The sequence below is a fragment of the Schistocerca cancellata genome, chromosome 2 (genome assembly GCF_023864275.1).
Source record: "Schistocerca cancellata isolate TAMUIC-IGC-003103 chromosome 2, iqSchCanc2.1, whole genome shotgun sequence".
NCBI classification, from domain to species: domain Eukaryota; kingdom Metazoa; phylum Arthropoda; class Insecta; order Orthoptera; family Acrididae; genus Schistocerca; species Schistocerca cancellata.
Window position 1 is genome coordinate 252,002,959 of NC_064627.1, and position 27,902 is coordinate 252,030,860.

The window sequence follows — 27,902 nt, forward strand, 5'->3', positions numbered from 1 at the left end:
TGTTTGGACGCAGCGCCGGTGGTCCATAAAACCGGCCGCCACTCACAAAAGACGGCCGCGCGACGCGCCGAGTGTCGCCGCGGACTGTAAACGGCCTCGTAAAAGCCGCCCGGCGCGGCCGGCGCGTGCGACGAAAGCTACATCCGCGCCTCCAGAGCGGCCGTCTGCATCCCTGGCCACGCATGCGGGTCTCTTATCGGGCGCCCTTTGTTGACAACCGCCGGGACCGCTCGCTGTACAAGCTGTTGCCGGGCGTTTGCCGTCGTGGACGGGGAAGCACCAAATCCTCTCTCTAGGCAACGTGTCGTCCAACTCGTCGCTGCTATCTTTAAGTGAAGCCACTGCAAACAAAAGTGTGAACACAGACTAAGCCAGGACTACAGCACAAATTCGGAAGCTGTTAGGGTGATATTTAATAAGTATTTGGTATCAGGGACCCAAGTACAACAGTGATTTATTTCGTTTGTCAACCTGAAAGACGGGCGTTCTGGAACGGGCGTTGAAATGTTTTACTAATCGAGGAGCTAGGAGTCCTAAGGAGCCAGGAAAAAATCATTTTATCCAGCCGACACAAGTTCACTAAATAAAAATTTTTCGAAGCTATCTTTAGAAAAACAGTAAAATCAGAAATTGAGTCCGCCTTGATGTAAAACACCTTGTTATTCGTTTATTATCCCAAATTAGTTTCGGCGACAAATATCACCATAATCAGTGTTTTTTTGTGTTTTTTTTATAATCTAAAACAATCAGAAAATAGCATGGTTATACAAACACAGTAAAACATTATTACATTTTCACTACTCGTCCTTTGAAGTATTGTTTTCTATTGATACTTTCAATACTACCTTATTTATTGTATGTTACAGCATCTTTTAAACAATTATTGGCGCTGTTTACGACATATTTTCTGTGTTCTTTTTTCTGTTGCCGTTTTTTTACTTTTTTATTTAGTGAACATCATGTCATCTGAAATTTCTGATATTACTGTTTTTCTATGGAAAACACGGACCAATTGGAAGAGTTCCAAGATAAAATCATTCTATCTTTAGAAATTTCTTAGAGCATGTGAAATTAAGAAGATCACAAAAATGCAACCAGTGGCAATAAATATTAATTTTTTTAGTTTTAAAATGCAATTAGATATGGTTTCTCTCTCTCTGTAGTGTTCAACCCTGAGGTTGGTTTGCAGCTGTACGTCATTCCCCTCTTCTGTCTGCCTCCCTGTTCATTTCCTAGTATGTACTCCATCCCACATCACATATAATCTGATTCATTTACGACATCCTTGCTCATCCACGGCGATTCCTTCCTTCAGTAGCTACTTCTACTATAATTCCAAAGACGGCGTTTTGTCTTAAAATGTATGCTACGAATGTGTGTCTACTTGTTTGGGTGTACCTCTACAGAGATCTGGATTCATGTGTTCTTCTCAGCACTTGTTCTTTGGTAACTGTTCTGCAGCTCGGGATGCGATACAGCAAACCATCTCACTCAGGTGGTTCTCCCGCTACATAAACCCAAAGGAGCATAGAATGATTCCAGTTACCCCTGAGACAGATAAATAATAAACTGAGGCAACAAAAGTTGTGGATTAGCGATATGCGCATATAGAGACGGCGGCAGTATCGCGTACACCAAGTATAAAATGGGAGTGCGCAGGTGGAGCTTTCATTTTTAGTCAGGTGTTCATGTGAAATGGTTTCCGACGTGATTATGACCGCACGACTGGAATTAACAAACTCTTTAACCCGGAATGATAGTTGAGATAGACGCATGGGGTGCTCCATTTCGGAAATCGTTAGGGAATTCAATATTCCGAGACCCGCAGTGTCAAGAGTACGCCCACAATACCAAATTTCGGACATTACCTCTCACCACGGACAACGCAGTGGCCGGCGACCTTCACTTAACGACCGAGATCAGCTACATTTGCGTAGAGCAGCCAGTGTCGTTGTCAGTGCTAATAGATGTGCAACCCTGTGTGGAATAACCGCATAAATCAGTGTGGGACGTACCGCGAACGTATCCGTTAGGAAGTGCGGCGAAATTTGGCGTTAACGGACTAAGGCAGCACACGACCGGCGCGAGTACATCGACTGTAACACCTCTCCTGGGATCGTGAAGATATCGGCTGGATCCTGGACGACTGGAAAATCGTGGCCTGGCGGAGGAGTCCCGATTTATGTTGGTAAGAGCTGATAGTAGGATTCGAGTGTGGGGCAGACACAGTGAAGCCATGGACCCATGTTGCCAAAAAGGCACTGTGCAAGCTGATGGTGGCTCCATAATGGTGTGCGCTGTGTTTAAATGAAGTGGCAGTTCTCTGGTCCAACTGAACCTATCATTGACTGGAAATGGTTATGTTCGGCTACCTGGAAACTTTGCAGCTATTCAACGATGAAATTCTTATGGGTGACATTGCGCCTTGTCACCGGGCCACAATCGGTCGCCATTGGTTTGATGAACGTTCTGGACTATTCAAGCGAATGATTTGGACACCCAGACCGCTCGACAGTAACACCGTCGAACATTTATGGGACGTAATCGAGAGGTCAGTTTGTGAACAAAATCTTGCACCGGCAACGCTTTCACAATTATGGACAGCTATAGAATCATCAAGTCTCAATACTTCTGCAGGCGAGTTCTAACGACTTGTTGAGTCCATGCCACGTAACACTGCTGCACTACTCACGGCAAAAGGAGATCCGACACGATACCAGGTGATATCCTACGACTCTTGCCACCTCAGTCCGTTTAAAGAGTATTTTGTTATCAGGGACCCATGGTCTCCAGTGGCTTCTTACAGAAAAATAAAGCAACTGTGATTCGTTTTGTCCGTTACTCTAACAAGCGGCCATTATGGAACGGACGCTGAAGTGGTAAGGTGCCAAGCCACAAAAAACACTTTTATCCTGGAAAGACAAGTTTATTAAAGAAAAATTTCTCCAGGCTGTTGTTAGAAATTTCTGTCAACACGTGAAATTAACAGGCTTAAATAATTTTAAATTTCAGTTATATGTGGTCTCTCTGTATCTGTCTATCTGTGTGTCTGACACACACACTCTCTCTCTCTCTCTCTCTCTCTCTCTCTCTCTCTCTCTCTGTCTCTCTGTCTCTCTCCCTTTCCCTCTCTCGCTCTCTTTAGTGTTCAGCCCTGAGGTTGATTTGCGACGATACCCCATTTGCTCTTCTGTCTGCTTTTTTCTAGTATCGACGTATGTAGTGCATACCACATCATGTACCTGCTGCATATATGACACGTTTGGTGGCCCCCGAGTATTATTTCTCCCAATAGCTCCTTCTACTATTGCTCCGATATGTGTCTTAAAATGTATCATACGAGTTGGTCTCTACTTGTTTCGACGGCCCCCACAGTATCCTGTACCCTTTTCAACACCTCTTCATTGGTAACTGTGTCTGTCCAGCTGATGGTGAGATAGTGTAAACCTAGACCACACTCAGGTGGTTCTCCTATTATTAAGTATTTCAGTTACCACACAAACAGATGAAAATTTAGTTAAAAGGTGTTCCCGAGAATATCTATGAAGCATCAGAAAACACTTTAGTTAACGATTCACTTAACACCCGCAAAGGACAAAAAGAGGACAACTCTTAAACACATGCCCAAGGTATATTATTTAACTACTCACTAATAATGTAGCGCATTGGAAATATCAGCCAAACAATAAGTAGCTATGCACATAACTTGCTTTTACATTGGGATTAGCCAGGCTAGTTTTATTAAAGAATGTACAATAAAATTTAAACAAGAACGCCCTCAGTGCTTCACTGAAAACTGCAATCAGTAAAATTAATTGTGAGTGCCTAAATCAGTTTTAGAGGCAAGAAGACAAATGTTCATAAAATCATAAACTAGGCTCAAGACTGATAGAAATAACAGTCATATAATGAATTTAATCACTGTAATTTAGCCCAATCGGTAAACTCTTCAACTGAAAATCGGAGTTAGACCTACAGCACATAGCATAAAGAGCCCAGTGGGGCAGCAGAAAGCTCCGAATAGCAGCTCAAGCAGTCTGCACATAAAGGAGCTGACCGTTTTACTTCATACGCCTCAGCAATTTCACTGTCCCCCGACTTCTGTAGACAGAGATAAGAGACCAAACTTTAAGGCCGCCTACCAACAAATCCGAGCGAAATGCTTCTCGGGGATATAAGGTGATACAATACTAACAAAGACTTGCTCGAAATGATATTCAATTTCGTCAGTTGCTCATAGCGACCATGTCTAACGTGATTGCCAGAATCTGTCCTTCGATGACCATCTTTCAGTTATCTGTGGTCAGGGACTGTGAATGATATTACGGATACCGCAGTGAAGTTGGCGCAGCAGAACGTGCGTGTGTCCCCTGGCGAGACCCGAAGCAAGCGGTACCTTAGTTACAGGCAAAAAGGTTATACAGTGCTTTGGAATACATTTCGAAACCGCACACAGGTCGGAAGTCCGTCATGCACTGCAAAACAGCTCAACGCTCCTCATAAGCAACTTTTTGGTAAGAGATATAATCACGCGTCGCATTTTTCTGCTAGACGGAGGTACCTTTGCCAAAACGAGGGCCGGACGATGTGGCCAAGCGGTTCTAGGCGCTTCAGTCTGGAACCGCGCGACCGCTACGGTCGCAGGTTCGATTTCTGCCTCGGGCATGGATGTGTGTGGTGTCCTTAGGTTAGTTAGGTTTAAGTAGTTCTAAGTTCTAGGGGACTGATGACCTTAGATGTTAAGCCCCATAGCGCTCAGAGCCATTTTGAACCAAAACGAGGAAGTAGGAGACTATCTTACCGCGAGCGAAGGGTTTTGACCAGTTCCGGTCAATGAGAACGCTAGGTGACAGAATTCGGTTCTGTTCCACCACGCTATGCTGAACAAAGGCACTTGCTCCTTGTTCTTTCGCCCGGGAAGCACGTAGCAAATACATTTGCAGACATTCGTCTAGTGTGAATAAGAACGCATTGGACCAACAAACATCATCACTATATTGAGGTAATAACCAGCCACAAGCAGTACAGTAGGTTCCATGCGATTGAGAAACTTGACTGAAGTCAGCTTAGGTAAAGTCGTACTATTTTTGCTTGTTTCTGTGGGGCTAGGCAGTTTTCAGGTGCATGATATCGGGTCTTTGTTCATATGTTTACTCACTTGATATCAGGTGGTGACCTAAATCAGTCTTTGTTCTTATGCATCCATAGACTCAAGTGATGTACAGCAGTTTTTTTCCATTCACGAAGAAGTTAGCAGAGAATCTATAGTATTATTTCTTTAATGAATCTGAGATGTTGTTCGAAAATGCGGTACATTTACTCGATGTTTATCCATCGCCTTCATGGCTAATAAGGGGACGGCGCGATTACTCCCTCTCACCGATTTCATTGATACGTATTAGGTGTGTAGGGCACGACTAGGACTTTAACATACGTAAACAGGAAGACGCAGTACTCAACCGTTTTACAGGGAACCGAGCCTGAAACTCTTAGGCTGGCTTATATACTTTCTGTGGTCGCTAGCGTTTACACAGTCCGCAGCTGAGCGAGTAAGAGGTTAGTCTGATGAGCGCAAGTAGCTGAATCGGTCCTGTTTTTCACATTCCCACGTTATTCTGCCAACGTGCGACATTAAAGAAATCCCTCTCAAATGCAGCCCGCTGATGCAGCCTTAGGACGTTTATTTCTACAAAAGGCAAAGAACCTCATTAAAGACTACAAAATTACATACGTCATCGAACAGAATAGGGAGATAGCTTCGAGAAAAGACTGCGTTAAAATTCAGTCATTCGTACACTATCACTTGTCTGTACCAATATTCGGCGATAAGCTCTGATATGCGGGGTACGCCGCTATATTGCATGATGACCGAGAACCATTTGTGAATGTAAACCAAGCTTGTTTTGCAATCGGCACGTGCATAAAAATTCTGCGTTCGTCACACATGCTGTATGTCGGAATAATTATGGTTTTCTATGATTCTACGGGAAGTATCATCCTGAGTCGTGCAGTGCTCCATAGGTTACGTATTCTACTTGTCACAAATACGCAGACAGTAATATAAACGGAATAATTACACAGATTTGATTCAAATGTTACTTGTATCCTTTTGTGAATTTCTAGTCTCCTTACGAGAAAAATTCTCATTTTTCAGGATAAACATTGTTTGAATAATAGATGAATAATTAAATATTGATAATTTGCATAGTCATAATAAATCTGTTACTAGAATAAAATGAGCATGAAAGAAATACCAGTAGCAAGATTCCATCCAGTGACCTTGCGCTTATCTACGTGCTTACTCACTTGGCTGCGCATTTCTTTAACATTTGTGATCATGCAAAGGAAATAAATATGTCTGAAGCTTTCAAACTATTTTCTAGAAAATGGTTGAGAGCTGCTTCATCCTGTTTATATACAAGGAAGTCCTAGTCGTGCCCTGTATACCCTATCAATAGAAATCAGATTGGTGAAGGGAAATCTGTATCGTACCCTTACAAGTTGTGTAAGTAATTTACTCCTAAGTTATAAAATCTAATTATTGGGTTTGGATTTCGCTAATTCATTAACTGAAGCCTTTCCCTGGTATTATCAATTTCAGCGCTCGTGTTAGAATTCTCATGGGATGCTGTGCCTCTTGTATGTTGGATTTGATTCAAGATTACATTGCACATTCGTTCCGTGTTACAATTTCGTGTTTCGTAAATGATTTTCAGCAAGCAACGTAAGTCGACGCTGATGCACTTACTCTGAGATTCCTGCTGCTGAGACTACGTAATTCCGAACCACTGCGTTCACCACACAGTCTAAATGTTGATGGGTTAATTAGACAAACGTAGGCAACAAACGACAAACATATTTTACTTTACACAAATCGTATCTATAAAGTGCCATACATCACACTTAGCTGCTTTGCAATATATGATTAAAAGGTCTATGCAAGTGTTCATTATTCAATATTGCCACTTCCGAGTAACATCCGCCCTTTTCGATGCATTTTGTGTGACGTTGCCATTTACTATCATTAGTGAAAAGGCCAAATCGCGTTGTCATGTGGTCACATTCACTTTTTGGGATTAAATTTGAGGGCATAAGGTGTTGATTACAGTGCGTGGACAGTCGTAGGTAGTCGACATAGTCCGCAGCTCGTGGTCGTGCGGTAGCGTTCTCGCTTCCCACGCCCGGGTTCCCGGGTTCGATTCTCGGCGGGGTCAGGGATTTTCTCTGCCTCGTGATGACTGGGTGTTGTGTGATGTCCTTAGGTTAGTTAGGTTTAAGTAGTTCTAAGTTCTAGGGGACTGATGACCATAGGTGTTAAGTCCCATAGTGCTCAGAGCATGGTAGTCGACATAGGAAGGTAGGTTGCTACCCTAGTACACCTCACTTCTTTCAAAAACCTTCGAAACAGTGAAATAGCCTGTTGCTTTGAGAGAAAGATGTTGAAAATGTTGACTGAACTAGAATGTATCATAATTTTTTCATAATGTGGGGCCACAGTCATAATATTTCTGTAAAGTCAGTACCGCCATTAGACTGTTTTTTATTTGCAGTGTTAAACTTACACGATCATGATTTCGGCTTCAAAGTGCCATTATCAAGTGTTTTAACGTTATGCAGCGCTAAATACGTCAGTATGCCATCTTAGGCACTGTATAACATTAAAACACTTGATAATAGCACTTTGAAGCCGAAATCATGATGGTGTAAATGTAACACTGCAAACAAAAAACATTCTAATGGCGGTACTGACTTTAAAGGTAGAATCTATCAATTTCTGAAGACAGCACGGATAAAATACAGGGAGCTAAAGATTGTTTTTAGGTTGTACAGAAAACAGACTGGAGTGATTTCTTGGACGTGAAAGGTAAGCAACATTTGAGGAGGGGGTGAGACAATGTTGTAGCCTATCCCCAGTGTTATTCAATCTGTACATTCAACATGAATGAATGAAGAAATTTATAATGAGAATTACAGTTCAGTGAGAAGAATTAAAAACATTAAGTTATGCAGAAGCCATTGTACTTTTGCCAGAGATGGCAAAGAATCGATAATGAAAAGAAGAATGGTGATAATGAAAAGGTGAACAACCAAAGTAAAATAAGAGTAATGGAAAACTATAGAATTATATCAGATGAGGCTGATAGAATTCGATCAGGAAATGGAATGCTAAAATTAACGGATGACTTTTGCTATTTCGGCAGCAAAATAACTGACAATGACCGAATTTGACAGGATATAAATGCATATTAGTGACAGCAAGAAAAACATTTGTGAAAAAGGGAGATTTATTGTTACTGAACATAGATCTGAATGTTTCTAAGTCTAACTAGTGAAATTTTGTAAATAGGTTTCCGCGGGATAGTTAGCGTCTATCCTCAAGAATTTTCCATTTCAGATTTTTCGTCATTTAAGAGACCCTTCTTTGTGAATGAAAAATAACTGACTATTCGTGCTGCCATTCATTATTTTTGTTCAATATCCTCTGTTAGAATTATATTAAGAAATTACACATTAAAATTATTCGATAAGTTTTTTTATCCGGCCGCGAAAATCAGAGAGGGCTTAAAATGGTGATTGGTAGTTGCCAGAATTTGTTAACATCGAATGTTAATTTGAATGTGACGAAAACTTTTCTAAAGGTGTTTGACGTATAACTTGTGCGGAAGTTAAAATTTTATAAAGATTACTTTCCATGGAAAGTGAAACAGCGATCGGTGTAAAGCCGGCCGGGATGGCCGAGCGGTTCTAGGCGCTAAGGTCTGGAACCGCGCGACCGCTACGGTGGCAGGTTCGAATCCTGCTTCGGGCATGGATGTGTGTGATGTCCTTAGATTAGTTAGGTTTAAGTAGCTCTAAGTTCTAGGGGACTGATGACCTTAGAAGTTAAGTCCCATAGTGCTAAGAGCCATTTTTGGATCGGTGTAAAATATTAAAATTTGGTGAAACCGTAGCATAGGAAGAGATACTTATTTCGTTTGGCAACGGGTTTCGATCTGTGATTTAAACCATCTTCAGGCCGTAAGCACTGTAATATAGTAGTAACATATAGAGGGATTTCTAACAAAGAGATGGTAACATCGCTAAAACATCTAGAATAAAGGTAGAATAATAAAAAATGAAACATTACACACATAATGGCGGCTGGTAGCGGTGGACGGAGCTAGAACCGTGAGAAAACTGACGTCAGCTGCTGCGTGCGACAGCATTACTCGAGAATATATACTGTCCTGCCCATTGCATATGGCGTTAGATCATCGACAGTCAAGAATGTACTCATTGCGTGAGAAATGTTACATTAAATAGTGTAGTTGAAACTTACAAGATAAACAGGTACAAAAATACATACAAACTTACATAATTGTTCACAAAAAATCTTTTCATAATCCATTTAACATAAAGAAACGCAATAAGAGACACGATTTGATTGGTTGTATGTGTAGACTGCCCTCTAGAAAATAGTCGTGCAGAGATGGCTGTACTGGATACTTGGCATTGGCTTCCGTGATCGTTAGTTGCGCTGCAGCGAGGTCGACACAGACACCGCTGCAGTGGCGGTGGCTATTCGATGGCTTTGAAGTTGACGTCTAGTTACAGCTTTGATAGCAGTGAAGAAATTGTCTGTCACAATTCGACTTCCAGTGGTGAGAAGAAACGACTGCAGCGATCACTCACAAGGACTGTACACTAGTGGTTAAGAACCTGGCTATAAAACTTCGACAAGTTCTGGCTACAAAATCTCTGCCTACAATTTAGCACTACACGAACTGTTTAGAAATCCGTCGTAAGATGTGTTACTGTTTTATTGCAATGTTTACGGCCTGAACGTGGTCTGAATAGTAGACCGAAACTGGTTGCCAGCTGAAATAAACATCTGTTGCGATGGAGACGCTTTTATTGAGTTTTAACTCTGTGGTACTTGCGAAATAAATACACTACCGGCCATTAAAATTGCTACACCACGAAGATGACGTGCTACAGACGCGAAATTTAACCAACAAGAAGAAGATGCTGCGATAGGCAAATGATTAGCTTTTCAGAGCATTCACACAAGGTTGGCGCCGGTGGCGACACCTACAACATGCTGACATGAGGAAAGTTTCCAATCGATTTCTCGTACACAAACAGCAGTTGACCGGCGTTGCCTGGTGAAACGTTGTTGTGATGCCTCGCGTAAGGAGGAGATATAAGTACCATCACGTTTCCGACTTTGATAAAGGTCGGATTGTAGCCTATCGCGACTGCGGTTTATCGTATCGCGACATTGCTGCTCGCGTTGGTCGAGATCCAATGTCTGTTAGCAGAATATGGAATCAGTGAGTTCAGGAGGGTAATACGGAACGCCGCGCTGTATCCCAACGGCCCCGTATCACTTGCAGTCGAGATTACAGGCATCTTATCCGCATGGCTGTAACGAATCGTGCAGCCACGTCTCGATCCCTGAGTCAACAGATGGGGACGTTTGCGAGACAACAACCATGTGCACCAACAGTTCGACGACGTTCGCAGCAGCATGGACTATCAACTCGGAGACCATGGATGCGGATATCCTTTGACGCTGCATCACAGACAGGAGCGCTTGCGATGGTGTACTCAACGACGAACCTGGGTGCACGTTATTACGGCCAGAGGTGGTTGTTCTGGGTACTGATTTCTCAGAATCTATGCATCGAAATTGCGTGAAAATGTAATCACATGTCAGTACTAGTCTAATATATTTGTCCAATGAATACTCGTTCGTCATCTGCATTTCTTCTTGGTGTAGCAATTTTAATGGCCAGTAGTGTAGTTCAAACAATAAAGGAATAAAAGCTTTTGAAATTTGGCGCTACAAAATATTTCTGGCGATTAAATGGGTTAATCCTATAAGTAATGAGAAGGTACTGATTTGGAATGGGGAAAAAGAAGTTGTAGCAGAGTTTGATTAAAAGACGGGATCCGTTGATGACGAAATCCTAAGGTACCAAGGGACAGTCAGCTTGGTAACGGCAGATTTGTTGTAGGGGGTGGGTGCGGAAATTTTAGAAGGAGGCCAAGTACAGTAAAGCGGTTCAAGTGGATGTAGGTTGCAGCAGATGTGCAAAGATGAAGAGGTCTGCACACAATATTAGACGAGCGCGAAGAGCTGCATCACACCAATCTTCATATTGTAGAGGACACCAACAATTCAATTTTTTCCTCTAAAATGGCTTCACAACAGTGAAAAACCCATAAAATGCGATGATGTTCCGGTCCAGTACGTCGTTGGTGCCTCGTACTGATGCAAAACTACTGTGATGTCGTCATTGTGAGAACAGCTTCGCGTGCCGTTGCTGTAGCGCTCTCCCATTGCATTCAGTATATACTTAGGCAAGGTACACATTGACCAGTCTTTCATCAGTAAACTTATCCTTACTGCTGTAAATTCTTAACGCACAGCTGCGTAGTGACTTCAGGAAGTTAGTTATGCATGTCGTCCCACATTAAGATAATTAAGCAGGAAGAATGTCGTATCGATAGCAGAGACTACTTTTTCAGGATTTCCTGCAGGCAGTGTTCTGCTCCGGTAAGTACAACAGGTGCATCATAGTGTGCGGTTAACCATCGCATTTACTGAAAATGTACCCCGTAGTTGTTTTACGTTGTGGTTGAACCGTCTAAATTACAAATAGATCACCATGAAATGCTGATGGCATATGGACCAAATGCATAGTCGCGTCCATTCCGTAGTCGAATGATGTCAGCAATCTGACCACGGCCGCACAGACACGAGTGGTACCTATCAGGAAGACGAGATCTTGCACCAAGCGAATGCCTTCTTTTCGGCGATCTGAGACTCCGTGGCACAGGAGAGGATTTCTATGTCGAGTACTTGACCGATTGGTAGAACATTGTTTACACAGTATCAAGTATCTGTGTCACCGTGAACTGTAGTGCGGCATCCAGTAAAAGTTACTTGGCCTTCTAAAGGGTGATTTTTTCCACCGTGTACAAACTATGGGGATTGATCGATGAGAGGATACTGAACAGAAAAGGTCTAATGAACTCCTGTCCGGAAATGCACGGTTTCCATGCTATAGACCAATTATTGAATCGTACATTGTTCCAGAGACTGCTGTCTAATATGGGCTGTACAATGCAACCACAGTTACAGTACATGCTGAAAACCGTTTTCATACATCTTAACGCATGCGTGTACCCGCCGTAGCATGTTCAGTTTGACACCTTCGTACCGGCTAGGCTGCATCCACTGCTCCAATGTCTACACATCTGGAATGAACTCTGGATACACGATACTTTCAGATGGTCCCATAACCAGAAATCGAACGGGCTGTGATCCTGTGAACGAGCAGGCGATGCAACAGGACTCCCTCGTCCAATCCATCCAACCGTGGAACACACGATTGAGATGCTTGCGGACCCTAACGGCGAAACGACGTGGAGCACCATCATGTAGCAGCCACATAACCCTTCGAATCATCAATGGCACTTCTTCCAGCAGGGCAGGCAGAGTCACCCGCAAGAAACTCCAATAGTTCCAACCTGTTAGGTGACGTAGAAGGAAGAGTGGTCCCAAAATATGGTCACCAATTATCCCGCCCCACACATTCCGGCTGCACCAGTGCTGATTATTCGCTGTCACCATACGATGGGGTTTCTGCATACTATCACACAGATGACTGTTACGAAAGTTGAAGATACTACTCCGCCACTCCGTGTAAAGGTGGCCTCGTCTGGTGAATAAGACGGATGATGCAAATCCCGGAATCGTGGTTGCCTGGTGAACAAAACCGCTCCGGATGTGGAAAGTCTGTCGCTAGCTACGCATGCTCTAAGTGATAGGGGTTGTAACAATTGTCATGGAGAATGTTCCACACGTTCGTCTGTCTTAGCCTCTACTGGAGGGTCAACTGCCAGGTATTGACGCTGCCGACGAGTTCCATTGTGTTAACCACATTTTCCTCGAAGTCCAGTGTGCGAACATTTCGGGTACGTGCTTCATAATTTCCTGCTTCCTCAAACGATCCTGTCTCAGACAAATGGAGAAAAACTGTAGCAAACATTGACTGCTGTGGTTGTTGTCGGTGGGGTTACGTCTCCTGATACAGCTTTGCTGCCCGACGCCCGTCGCCGTGTGTCTTTCCGTAAGTAAACAACATGTCGGCAAGCTCTCGATTCGAATACGAAATTTGGAAATTTGTGGTAAGATCTTATGGAACCAAACTGCTGAGGTCATCGGTCCCTAAGCTTACACACTATTTAATCTAACTTAAACTAACTTATGCTAAGGACGTCACACACCCGTGCCCGAGGGAGGACTAGAACCTCCGACAGGGGGAGCCGCGCAGACCGTGACAAGACGCCTCAGACCATGCGGCTACTCCTCGCGGCAATTAGATTACGGAACCATCGTGTACAACGCTGTATCACATCCACCTGAAGGTGAGTCAGCAAGAGAAATGAACCGGACACAACATTACCAATTACTATGGCGGGAGAGGGTGCTAGGGTATGACGTAAGAGAAACAGTACAATCCTCTAGGAGGAAACCATGCATACTGCAACTATGGCTACGTGGTACAGAAAGTATTAGACCGCAGTCTCTGTAACAATGTATGATTGAATAAAAACGTATCTCTCCCATGGAAACCATGCATTTCCGGCATGAATTCGTTTGACCTTTTTTGTTCAGTATCGTCTCATAGATCAATCCCTAGTGTTTGTACATGGTGGACAAAAATTACCCTTTATAATAATGTGTAATTTACCCTTTGAATTGGCCGGCCGGTATGGCCGTGCGGTTCTAGGCGCTTAAGTCTGGAACCGCGTGACCACTACGGTCGCAGGTTCGAATCCTGCTTCGGGCATGGATGTGTGTGATGTCCTTAGGTTAGTTAGGTTTAAATAGTTCTAAGTTCTAGGGGACTGATGACCACAGATGTTAAGTCCCATAGTGCTCAGAGCCATTTGAGCCATTTTTTGAACCTTTTGAATTCCACGAGTAACACTGCCGGAAAAACAAACCCGAGACAAAACCGAAGAGCACTGGGCGCTAGTTTAAGGTCGAAGAGTAAAGTGAGCATTACTGTTGTAAACAGCAAGTACCGTGAGAGAACGGAATAAGTTTGTCTGCAAAAAAGACAATCCGCCAACTTCGTCGACATTTCTACTGTTCTGCAGATATTTTCTGTGTAGTGGAGATACGGAGATATGGTGGTAGGAAATAAAAGAAATTGCAGTTATTTTGTTTCGAGACACGAGAGAGTGGGACTCCGACTCCACTATACTAAATTCTCTTAATACATCCATGAATAAGCTCCGCAATTTTGGCGGTAGAGTTTGAGTTCATCCTGTGTATCAGAGTGAACAATACATCATTCCTGTTCGGTAAAGCAAGTGAGAACGCTCCGTTAATGTAAATGAATGTTGGAAATGTGTGCAATAATGATGAGAGGTCTGTTTCACATACTTCCAAATTCCGAACGTATACCACAAAGGCATTCGAATCCGTACCCTAACCATTCTTGAGTTTTAAAGTGTTGAAGGTTCGGAAGGATTTTGACTGGAATGTAAAGTGCAAGAAAGGACGAGTTTACGAGAAACTGATAACATCCAACCGAGTAAGGATGGGCAAGAAAATCGACGAAGATGTTCATGTGTTGGTATAGAGTGATCATTGAATACTTAAATTTAAAGATTAGGACTGGGGTGAGACCTAAACTGAAGAAATTCACGTGATTAAATTTAAGTATCTGAAGAAACGAAGTTAAAAAAATGCACTAGCAAAGTAAATAGTTTTACTTCTGGTTCATGTGAATTCCCACTTATGGTGTTTTAATACCTTAATATGGTGTTCCTGTCAGTTGTCTTACACTTTTTCTGTCTGTTTCAGGTCTGTATTCAAGAGTGGTTTTCTTCCTGTGCCTATTTTGCCCAGTAAGTAAAACTTTTATTTCCCTTCTGTTAAGTAGCTCTTTAAGGTGAATGTTAAAGATGTGAAAGTTTTATGAGATACATTGATACTATATTCATAAGACATCCACATTTTGTGCGCAGTATATTTACTTTTGGTACATTAATTGCTATTTGATGATCGTCCCAAATAACGGTAACAATTCTGTTTAAAAATTTATTTTTTGGTAACTTAAGCTATTTTGTTAATAGATAAAATTGATGGCGGAATGTGTCTTAACACTGTATTAGAATGATATTTTGCCTTTTCGTTTCAATATTTTCTAGATGACAGGAAAGTCAGCTACAAAGAATTACGTTTGAAAGCATTGTACGTACACGATATATATGAGTAGAGACTACTGCCGTGCAACTGACAGTTGCTTTAAGCAATTTCTCATGATAACACTAGGAAGAATCCTGAAGTATGTTTCCTCCTACCTCACAACGTGCCTGAAGTGCATTGTCAGTAGTCGAACGGTCATACTGCTTTTGACGCAAACATGAAAATCCTAACTAATATACATACAACAAAAAAGGTCTGGCATCACCTCAATTTCGAGAGTTCCTGTACAGAAAATTGGAATAGTTTCGCCCTTTTTATTGCTCATGAAAACCACACATACAGCGAGACCTTCAGAGGTGGCGGTCCAGATTGCTGTACACACCAGTACCTCTAATACCCAGTAGCAAAGTATGTCGTATCAGTCTGCATTCAGATCTCACCCATACCAGCATGGAGCACTGGTATATTGGTTGATATAGAAGGCACTGTTTGTCAGCACACTGTTGACATGGTTCCACTAGGTAATTAGAGGTGGCACTCTATGCCAGTATTGGGACAAACTATGTTCTAAGCCACTCTGCATTGTTGCCAGAGGTATCCAAGGTGGTGGCGATGAGGTCATCCAAGATGGCGGTGTGTAGACTTAGCAACAGTTGGAATCTGGACCCCTTGGTGACCACACTGGATGGTGGTAGTGCCTCTAATTGTTTAAATAAAGGCTGAAAATAAAGACTTACATCAAGCACAGGTCGAGTCCTTCTCCTGTCAATCCTTAGGAAGAGGTGGCGGTCGGGTGACTTAGGTTAGAGGAGGTAGCCCAACTACCCTTTCTTTCCCGCCATTTTCTTAGGTTAGTAGAGATAGCCCAAGTGACCTTTCTTTACCACAAAAATTCAAACTTGGTGCCAGTACCTAGGAGGAGGTGGCAGTCAGATGATTTTGGTTATTGGAGGTAGCCCAAGTGACGTATCTTCCCTCGATTTTCTTAGGTTAGTGGAGGTAACCGTCATGTGATGCATTATCTTGTTGGCATTTGAAGTTACCACCATTTTTCTGGGGGAGGGGAGGGGAGTGGTGTTAGGTTAATGGAGGTAGCCGAATTGACCTATCTTCCCGCCAAAATTCAAACTTCCCACCAAAATACGCCATCTTGAATAACGTCATCGCCGCCATCTGGGATGACGTCATGCACAGTTGGCAAGACTACATGCCATTGTCCTAGATGACGTCATCGAAGCCATCTTGGATACCTCTGGCAAATATGCAGAGTGGCTCAGAACACAGGTTGTCCCATTACTCATCTCTAGCATATTAATCCGTCAGAACTGTTTCTAAAATTAGAATCTCATATCGTCGATTGTATCTCACGCTGACGGTTCTGATACCTTTTGTAGAACCATTCCAATCGTGTTACACGAAGCAGTTTCCTGCCGTAAAATTCCATTAACAGTGGGGAAGGCGAGTGGTTTTTCTGTGACAATGACATGGCTCGTACCTTTCACTGTGGTTTCTGTAACAACCACATATTCCAGAAAGATAACGTATCCACTACAATTAAATTGCTTCTATTCCTGTGTAACATTTCTCGATCTGGCTGGACCACAGCGATGCTGAAACGAATTAGGTTGTTTTGTAACATCAAGCACATGATTATCAGCATTCGAACTGATTTGTGTAAAGTCACAGTGTCCTAATTAATCGACAAGAACAATGACTTAAAATAGCAAAATAGTACAAAGAAGTGCACTGAGGAGGTAACAAATAACTAAAGATGTTACAAAAGGAAAGGAATGGATGGTTGAGCGAACATGCAGACCATTCTACGTGTTTGTTCCTATCAAGCTATATGAAAGTGGGGATACGATCAAAAGTTCAGCAAATGTCTGGCACTTTATGTCGTCTTCTGAAGTAGAGAGCAAGTTTCTACCCGCACAGTTGTTTGTATGACATAAATTCCCCACATTGATATGCTCTCTCGTCGAAGGAGGATTCTATCCATTAAAGGAAAATTACAAATCTGGAGCTTTGTGAGAAGCGCTTCATACCAGACCTGTGGCAGGTAGGAAATTTGCCACAGGTGAGTATGAGATTTCCCAGCTCAGAGCTTACGATAGCTCGGTTTCACCCCTTTTCTCCAACTGACGAATTACCTTGATTTAAACACTCCTAAGTCATCAAGTAAAACGAAAGTCAAACCCGTTGTTCCCCAAGGAAATATTATAGGCCATCCGCTAGTCTTGACCTATATACGTAAACGATTTAGGAGACAATCTGAGCAGGTCTTTTAAATTGTTTGCAGATGATGCTCACATTTACCGTCTAGTAAAGTCATCAGAAGATTAAAACCATTTGCAAAATGAATTAGGTAAGATATCTATGGCACAAAAAATGGCAATTGACTATAAATAATGAAAAGTGTGAGGTCACCCACATGTGTACTAAGAAAATCCGTTACATTTCGATTACAAGATATATCACACAAACCTAAAGGCTGTCAGTTGAACTAAATTTCTAGTGATAACAGTTGTGAACAATTTGGAACGATCGCATAGGTATTATTGTGGGGGAGGAAAACCAAAGACTGTCTTTTATAGGCAGAACGCTTAGATGCAACAAATGCACTACAGAGACTGCCTACACTACGCCTGTCCGTCTTCTGCTACAGTATTGCTGTGGGGTATGGGCTCCACACCACATAGGATTGACGTAGGACATCGAAAAACTTCATAGTAGCTCGTTATATACTAACGCGAAATAGGAGATAGAGCGTCAAAGATTTGAAAGCAAATTCCGCATGGCAGTCATTAAAGCCAAGGCGATTTCTGTTACAGTGAGATATTTGCGCGAAGTTTCAATCTCCAACTTTGTCTTTCGAAAGCTAAATAATTTTGTTGACATAATCCTACACAGTTAGAAATGATCACCATAATAAGAGAAAGAGATCACAAGGAAAGATTTAAGTGTTCGGTTTTCCCGCCTTCTCATAGAGAGTGGAACGGTAGAGCAATAGTGATTTCATGAACCCTCTGCCAGGCACTTCATTGTGAATTTCACAGTGGTCACATGGAGGTAGATGTAGAAGGCGACAGAACATGGTTTTACTGTAGGCCTTACACATTCCGCCTCCGCTTCTGTATTTATTAATTCGGTTCCTCTCATTCCTTCATGTTCAGTTGCTAGCGCACCGTGTCCATGTGGCGGCCCTGCATGAGGAGAACTGGTTCATCATCAGTGATCCGGTTTGGAAGCAGATATCTTCACTCAGCCGACAGTTCCGTCACTCATCTTCGCTTAGGAGAGCCCTTACCGAGTGCGCATGGACACACTGCGTATCAAGGGAACGTTGCATTTAGCTACGTCACAACTCAGCGAAATGTGTAGTGGTGAAAACTTCGCAACCGAACGCTTGCAGGCAAAGAGGAGGGAGCGGCTCTTAGCCATAGGCGTTCAGCACAGAGCGGTATCGGCCTTCCTCAGGCGAGTTTTCTCTCTCTCTCTCTCTCTTCCTGTCTTTCTCTTTCATTCTCTTTGCATCTATCTATCTACTCCTTTGGCAGAATAGATCACGCGGATCGCATGCAATCTTCTACCTGGTACCCACCAAAATAACAATCCATTTCGTCTTTTTTATGGGTAATTCAACTGCATTGGCTCTTGTAATAGATTTGTCACTGGATAATTTGCAGTGTACTCACGGAGTAGAGACAGATAACGAAGTAATGATATCGTTGGATAGACAAGGCGTATGCGAGAACTGTCTGCCAGAGAGGAATCTTTGATTAATGGATATATGCTAACAGTTGCAGTAGACAGCCGTAATTGATATACGCTGTCACTTACCAGTTCCGGCATATAAGCTACTAATGATGGTAGAGTCTGAAACTGAAATGAGCTTCTTGTTATTCCTTTCGAGTCGTGAGACCATGAGATACGTACCATTATTTATTCGTTGTACACCAAGTCAGCGAAACGGCTGTCGAATAGCTCTTAGTTCCGTCCACATGTACCACGTTACTTGATCTGCACGGAGACAATCGTTCGAATTCCAGTGGTAGAGGTAGGTGTGATCACGCAGGCAGGCAGTGTGTGCCGGACTGATGGATCATTAGCTATCGTAAACGTTAAGAAAAAGAACATTTTCTTGATGTATTTAAAAAGCCACCTTTGCATGTACTAAAACTAAGTATTTATTGTAAAATACGTGTCACATTTTAATCATTTAAAACTTTATTACTGGCCTAGAATTAAACATATTTACTATTTAAAATTGTATAATTCCAGATCACTGACGATATTTTAAATCAATAAAACACCTATGACAGAATAAACTTGTATTTTTGGCTGTTACGAAGACCGATTTTTAAACCGCTTCCATTATTATGCAGTAACTACAGGCACCGTAGCCACACGGAAAAGAAAAAAAGATAGCCAATTTTCGACATTTTAAATACCCGCGCAGTAGAATATGGAGGATTGAAAGAGAAATTAGGTGAATCAGAAGTGAAGAAATTTAAAACTGCGAAGTTGTTATTGAGTAAAAATTTCACAGAAAGAAATTTGTGTTCTAAAACTGGTTATCATCATCATTATATCTACACTCCTGGAAATGGAAAAAAGAATACATTGACACCGGTGTGTCAGACCCACCATACTTGCTCCGGACACTGCGAGAGGGCTGTACAAGCAATGATCACACGCACGGCACAGCGGACACACCAGGAACCGCGGTGTTGGCCGTCGAATGGCGCTAGCTGCGCAGCATTTGTGCACCACCGCCGTCAGTGTCAGCCAGTTTGCCGTGGCATACGGAGCTCCATCGCAGTCTTTAACACTGGTAGCATGCCGCGACAGCGTGGACGTGAACCGTATGTGCAGTTGACGGACTTTGAACGAGGGCGTATAGTGGGCATGCGGGAGGCCGGATGGACGTACCGCCGAATTGCTCAACACGTGGGGCGTGAGGTCTCCACAGTACATCGATGTTGTCGCCAGTGGTCGGCGGAAGGTGCACGTGCCCGTCGACCTGGGACCGGACCGCAGCGACGCACGGTTGCACGCCAAGACCGTAGGATCCTACGCAGTGCCGTAGGGGACCGCACCGCCACTTCCCAGCAAATTAGGGACACTGTTGCTCCTGGGGTATCGGCGAGGACCATTCGCAACCGTCTCCATGAAGCTGGGCTACGGTCCCGCACACCGTTAGGCCGTCTTCCGCTCACGCCCCAACATCGTGCAGCCCGCCTCCAGTGGTGTCGCGACAGGCGTGATTGGAGGGACGAATGGAGACGTGTCGTCTTCAGAGATGAGAGTCGCTTCTGCCTTGGGGCCAATGATGGTCGTATGCTTGTTTGGCGCCGTGCAGGTGAGCGCCACAATCAGGACTGCATACGACCGAGGCACACAGGGCCAACACCCGGCATCATGGTGTGGGGAGCGATCTCCTACACTGGCCGTACACCACTGGTGATCGTCGAGGGGACACTGAATAGTGCACGGTACATCCAAACCGTCATCGAACCCATCGTTCTACCATTCCTAGACCGGCAAGGGAACTTGCTGTTCCAACAGGACAATGCACGTCCGCATGTATCCCGTGCCACCCAACGTGCTCTAGAAGGTGTAAGTCAACTACCCTGGCCAGCAAGATCTCCGGATCTGTCCCCCATTGAGCATGTTTGGGACTGGATGAAGCGTCGTCTCACGCGGTCTGCATGTCCAGAACGAACGCTGGTCCAACTGAGGCGCCAGGTGGAAATGGCATGGCAAGCCGTTCCACAGGACTACATCCAGCATCTCTACGATCGTCTCCATGGGAGAATAGCAGCCAGCATTGCTGCGAAAGGTGGATATACACTGTACTAGTGCCGACATTGTGCATGCTCTGTTGCCTGTGTCTATGTGCCTGTGGTTCTGTCAGTGTGATCATGTGATGTATCTGACCCCAGGAATGTGTCAATAAAGTTTCCCCTTCCTGGGACAATGAATTCACGGTGTTCTTATTTCAATTTCCAGGAGTGTAGTTTTGGTGTAAGCGTTCTCGTCGGTTTCAATTTAAGGTGGACTGCAGCTGATCTTTCCATTTCTTCGGATGTCCAACATCCCTTTTCCCTTTAAGTCTATATTTGTATGTTGATTTAGATATTCTTCATTCGTTCCTCTGACATTCTTTGAATGTGTTCGTGCCGTACTGTACTCTATATTGTGAAGCATACTTTTGAAGTATACTTTCTCATTTCACTATTCCTTACGCTATCAATCCGTTTATAAGCATCTAGTGTTCTTACGAGTCTCATCTCTACTGCTTCAATCACCCATCGTTGACCGGCGGTTAGAGCCCAAGTCTCTGACCCAGACATTAGAAATGATACTGCCATCACGTTATAAAATTTAAGTACTGTTGCTTTCCTAACTTTTATGAGGAATGTGCGATTTATAATACATAAATGAAATGTTTGTGATTTGTATTCTTGATTGCTGGACGTAATATATAGGCTCCCACCACTATATATTTCGCTTCTTTCTTTCTGTTATTAGAGTTGTAGTAATTCTTGCATTCTTTAATACCTTTTTAGTTGTTGTTCTTTGGTGCTCATTCTCTAACCTTCCATACGGGTATTTTCAATATTTTTCCTGTCATTTTATTCTTAACCTTTATCTCGCTTTGGTTATCAATAAATGATAAGACCGTTTTCCTACTCGATTTTCATGCGTAATATTATAACTTCCCCTTACAGGATACCTAGCACAGCCGCTTTACTTTTTGGGTCGTCTCCGTTACATGGTTGCCTTCACTACGCCTATGGATCCATCTCCCTAGATTTTGTATGGTATCCTTCCCTGTTTTCCATCAAGGTTGTCTCGGCTTCCCTGTGGCTAAGAATACCCTCCGCCCACTACGTTGTGGACCACTCTTTGACTCCTGCCGAAGAGACCTGTCTGACTTGGGTAGCCCTTACATGAGCTTAAGCCCCTGCCAGCATAGCAGACTACACAACTCCTCTCGTCACGGTAGTTCAACATTTGCAATTTTGAAACTTCCTGGCAGATTAAAACAGTGTGCACCGACCGATACTCGACCTCGGGACCTTTGCCTTTCGCGGGCAAGTGCTCTACAATCTGATCTACCGAAGCACGACTCACGCCCGGCCCTAACAGCTTTCCTTCTGCCTGTATCTCGTCTCCTACCTTCCAAACTTTACAGAAGCTCCCCTGCGAACCTTGCAGAACTAGCACTCCTGAAAGAAAGGATACTGTGGAGACGTCGTGCTTCGGTAGCTCAGATGGTAGAGCACTTGCCCGCGAAAGGGAAAGGTCCCGAGTTCGAGTCTCGGTCGGTGCACACAGTTTTAATCTGCCAGGAAATTTCATGTCAGCGCACACTCCGCTGCAGAGTGAAAATCTCATTCTGGAAACATCCCCCAGGCTGTGGCTAAGCCATGTCTCCGCAATATTCTTTCTTTCAGGAGTGCTAGTTGTGCAAGTTTCACAGGAGAGCTTCTGTAAAGTTTGGGACGTAGGAGACGAGGTACTGGCAGAAGTAAAGCTGTGAGGACGAGGCGTGAGCCGTGCTTTTGTAGCTCAGATGGTAGAGCAGTTGCCCGCGAAAGGCAAAGCTCCCGAGTTCGAGTCTCCGCCCGGTACACAGTTTTAATCTGCCAGGAAGTTTCACACAGTATGCTGATTTACAGATGTGCTGCTGTGGAATGACCGCCTGGATTTTTTTTTCAATGTCTTTCTGCAGCGAATAAATTCACGAGGTTGAGGCGTCCACACTCACACACAGCGGTCTACGTATATGCACCAAAAACACAATTTATCGCGCAACGCAGAGCGTTTTCACTAACTCACATTAAATTAAACTTTGTTTTCAATTTTAACTCTGTGGCAATGTCTGGTTGCATGTCAGATCGTGCATAAATGCCGTAATCTTATCAGCTAAAATACGAGGTGCATTCAAGTTCTAAGGCCTCCGATTTTTTTTCTCCGGACTGGAAAGAGATAGAAACATGCGCATTGTTTTAAAATGAGGCCGCGTTCATTGTCAATACGTCCCAGAGATGGCAGCACTGTACGGCAGATGGAATTTTACCGCCAGCGGCGAGAATGAGAACTGTTTTAAATACTTAAAATGGCGACGTTTTCCTTACTTGAACAGCGTGCAATCATTCGTTTTCTCAATTTGCGTGGTGTGAAACCAATTGAAATTCATCGGCAGTTGAAGGAGACATGTGGTGATGGAGTTATGGATGTGTCGAAAGTGCGTTCTTGGGTGCGACAGTTAATGAAGGCAGAACATCGTGTGACAACAAACCGTAACAACCTCGGGCTCGCACAAGCCGGTCTGACGACATGATCGAGAAAGTGGAGAGAATTATTTTGGGGGATCGCCGAATGACTGTTGAACAGATCGCCTCCAGAGTTGGCATTTCTGTGGATTCTGTGCACACAATCCTGCATGACGAAAAATGCGAAAAGTGTCATCCAGGTGGGTGCCACGAATGCTGACAGACGACCACATGGCTGCCCGTGTGGCATGTTGCCAACCAATGTTGACGCACAACGACAGCATGAATGGGACTTGTGACAATGGATGAGACATGGATGCCATTTTTCAGTCCAGAAACAAAGCGCTAGTCAGCTCAATGGAAGCACACAGATTCACCGCCACCAAAAAAATTTCGAGTACCCGCCAGTGCTGAAAAAAGGATGGTGTCCATGTTCTGGGACAGCGAGGGCGTAATCCTTACCCATTGCGTTCCAAAGGGCACTACGGTAACAGGTGCATCCTACGAAAATGTTTTGAAGAATAAATTCGTTCCTGCACTGCAACAAAAACGTCCGGGAAGGGCTGCGCGTGTGCTGTTTCACCAAGACAACGCACCCGCACATCGAGCTAACGTTACGCAACAGTTTCTTCGTGATAACAACTTTGAAGTGATTCCTCATGCTCCCTACTCACCTGACCTGGCTCCTAGTGACTTTTGGCTTTTTCCAACAATGAAAGACACTCTCCGTGGCCGCACATTCACCTGCCGTGCTGCTATTGCCTCAGCGATTTTCCAGTGGTCAAAACAGACTCCTAAAGAAGCCTTCGCCGCTGCCATGGAATCATGGCGTCAGCGTTGTGAACAATGTGTACATCTGCAGGGCGATTACGTCGAGAAGTAACGCCAGTTTCATCGATTTCGGGTGAGTAGTTGATTAGAAAAAAATCGGAGGCCTTAGAACTTGAATGCACCTCGTAAATACATAAATAAATTAGAAAAAGGAAACCATAAAGGAAAACAAATCGGGAAAGATTGGGAGTAGTACATTTACTAGCTTTGTTATTCACAATTGTCTAGTATTACTAGTATATGGGAATTATGCCTTAGGATGTCGACAACGCACATGGGAGGGAACCACAATAAACCGAGTCGGCTGTTTATAAGCCGCTGTAGAGAGGCCTACTCTCTTCGCTGTGATTAACCTGGCGACGCAGAAATATGACTCGGCATCGCAAGAGACGGAGTATTTGTTTGCGGGCTTCGCTTCGTCGTCTCGGGAGCGCCCTGTCCCGCGGGCCCGGAGGCGGCTGACAGCTGAACTTGGTGCCTGCCTTATCTGGGAGCCTGCCCGCTTGTTGTTGGCGGGACAGCGGCCAGATACCAGCAAACAGCTCCGCTTTTGTCCGACCCGCCCGCCACCGGCCGGAGGCTCCCCAAGAAATCCCCTCGGTGTCTCTTACGGCTCTTATCTTCACACACACCAGAGAGCGTACGATGAGAATCCAATACTCACATGAGAACAGCATTTAGTGGCTACGATCTTAAAAAAGTTTCAATATCAATACTTAATGCCAGTCAGCTAATGGAATTACATTTTCCATTTCGTAAGGTGACATACAGACCCATGAAAATTTCGAAGACATGTTCTACATTCAGACGATGTGTACAGCATGCCTCCAAACTGAAGAACGAACAGCACTCTTGACGGAGAATTGGCCATTCCCGGAGGAACGCTATAATTGCCGACAGGAACACAGAGAGGTTCCCGCCTAGCTATGTATGGTAGCACTAGGTGATTATTCTTCTTTCAGCTACAGTGTATTAGTCACTAACCAGTAAACCCCACTCCCGATTTGTAAAGAATCGAATTCTGATGTATAAAACATCACATTTCAAGAATCACGTGTCGTAAAATGATATACAGGATGGTCCATTGATAGTGACCGGGCCAAATATCTCATGAAATAAGCGTCAAACGAAAAAACTACAAAGAACGAAACTCGTCTAGCGTCAAGGAGGAAACCAGATAGCGCTTTGGTTGGCCCGCTGGATAGCGCTGCCATACGTCAAACGGTAAATAACTGCGTTTTTTTTAAAAAAATAGGAACCCCCATTTTTTTATTACATATTCGTGTAGTACGTAATGAATTATGAATGTTTTAATTGGACCACTTTGTTCGCTTTGTGATAGATGGCACTGTAATAGTCACAAACGTATAAGTACGTGGTATCACGTAACATTGCAATAGTTCGGACGGTAAATGCTTCATGATACATTACCTGTATTAAAATAGACCGTTTACCATTTGCGGAAAAGGTCTGTATCGTGTTGATGTACGGCTATTGTGATCAAAATGCCCAACGGGCGTGTGCTATATATGCTGCTCGGTACCCAGTAGGACATCATCCAAGTGTCCGGACCGATCGCCGGATAGTTACGTTATTTAAGGAAACAGAAAGTGTTCAGTCACAAGTGAAACATCAACCACTACCTGCCACAAATGATGATGCCCAAGTAGGTGTTGTAGCTGCTGTCACGGCTAATCCGCATATCAGAAGCAGACAAATTGCGAGAGAATCGGGAATCTCAAAAACGTGCGTGTTGAGAATGGTACATCAACATCGATTGCTCCCGTACCATATTTATATGCACCAGGATTTGCATGGCGACGACTTTTAACGTCGTGTACAGTTCTGCCACTTGGCACAAGAGAAATTACGGTACGATGACAGATTTTTTGCACGCGTTCTATTTAGCGAGGAAGCGTCATTCACCAACAGCGGTAACGTAAACCGGCATAATATGCACTAATAGTCAACGCAAAATCCACGATGGCTGCGACAAGTGGAACAGCAGCGACCTTGGCGGGTTAATATATGGTACGGCATTATGGGAGGAAGGATAATTGGTCCCTATTTTATCGATGGCTATCTACATGGTGCAATGTATGCTGATCTCCTGCATAATGTTCTACCGATGTTACTACAAGATCTTTCACTGCATGAAAGAATGGCGATGTACTTCCAACATGAAGGATGTCCGGCACATAGCTCGCATGCGTTTCAAGCAGTATTGAATGGCATATATCATGACAGGTGGATTGGTCGTCGAAGCACCATACCATGGCCCGCACGTTCACCGGATCTGACGTCCCTGGATTTCTTTCTATGGGGAAAGTTGAAGGATATTTGCTATCGTGATCCACCGAAAACGCCTAACAACAGGCGTCAGCGCATAGACAGTGCCAGTGCGAACATTACGGAAGGCGACCAACTCGCTGTTGAGAGGAATGTCGTTACACGTGTTGCCAAATGCATTGAGGTTGACGGACAACATTTTGAGCATATATTGCATTTATGTGGTATTGACAGTTAATCACGGTGTAACAGCATGCGTTCTCAGAAATAAGTTCACGAAGGTACATGTAGCACATTGGAACAACCGAAATAAAATGTTCAAACGTACCTACGTTCTGTATATTAATTTAAAAAACCTACCTGTTACCAACTGTTCGTTTAAAATTGTGAGCTATATGTTTGTGACTATTACAGAGCCAACTATCACAAAGCGAAAAAAGTGGTCCAACTAAAAGTTTCATATTTCTTTACGTACCACACGAGTATGTAATAAAAAATGGGGGTTCCTGTTTAAAAAAAAAAAAAAAAAACCTGTTGATATCCGATTGACGTATGGCAGCGCCAACTAGCGGGCCAACCATAACGCCATCTGGTTTGCCCCTTCAAGCCAGACAAGTTTCGTTCTTTGTAGTTATTTCGTTTGACGCTTATTTCGCGAGATATTTGGCCCGGTCACGATCAATGGACAACCCTGTATATAATTGAACAGATACATTCGTTGGTATATGTGGAAACTGTCTGTAATGTTTTTTGGACAATAGTAAGTGGTAAAGAAGTAATATCTTAAAACTTTATGCCCTATGCTACAACTTTAGTCCATGAACAGCGAAAATAAGGTAACTTTTTTCCCCACGCCATTTTATTGAGTGTGTCAGCAAAAAAAGGTTTCATAAATGTTTGTTGGAATTACTGGATGAATATAGTCTGGGTAATTGGCGCGCCGTGATTTATGCTGCCACAACACATGTACACAATTTCTAAATATAGTTTTTTTCTTACTTCGTTAAGCCTTTACCTTAACAATATAGCTCTCAGTGAGCAGATTTTTAGAGCTTATTAAATTTTTAAATCCGGCGAAAGATTGTGTGGCAAACTGACAATCAATTTTTTTCCCCTGGAAGCTCTTAGGTGGGCAGTCTGCAACTTGGATTGTCTCTTGGGTTAGCCGTTTACTAATGCAGTTTTCTTTCTTTCATGGACTCTTCTTCTTCGTTATATCTGTATTACTAGAGGTATTGAGTAGGTTCTCACCACTTTTGTCCTTTGTTTGTTTCTTCCTCAAT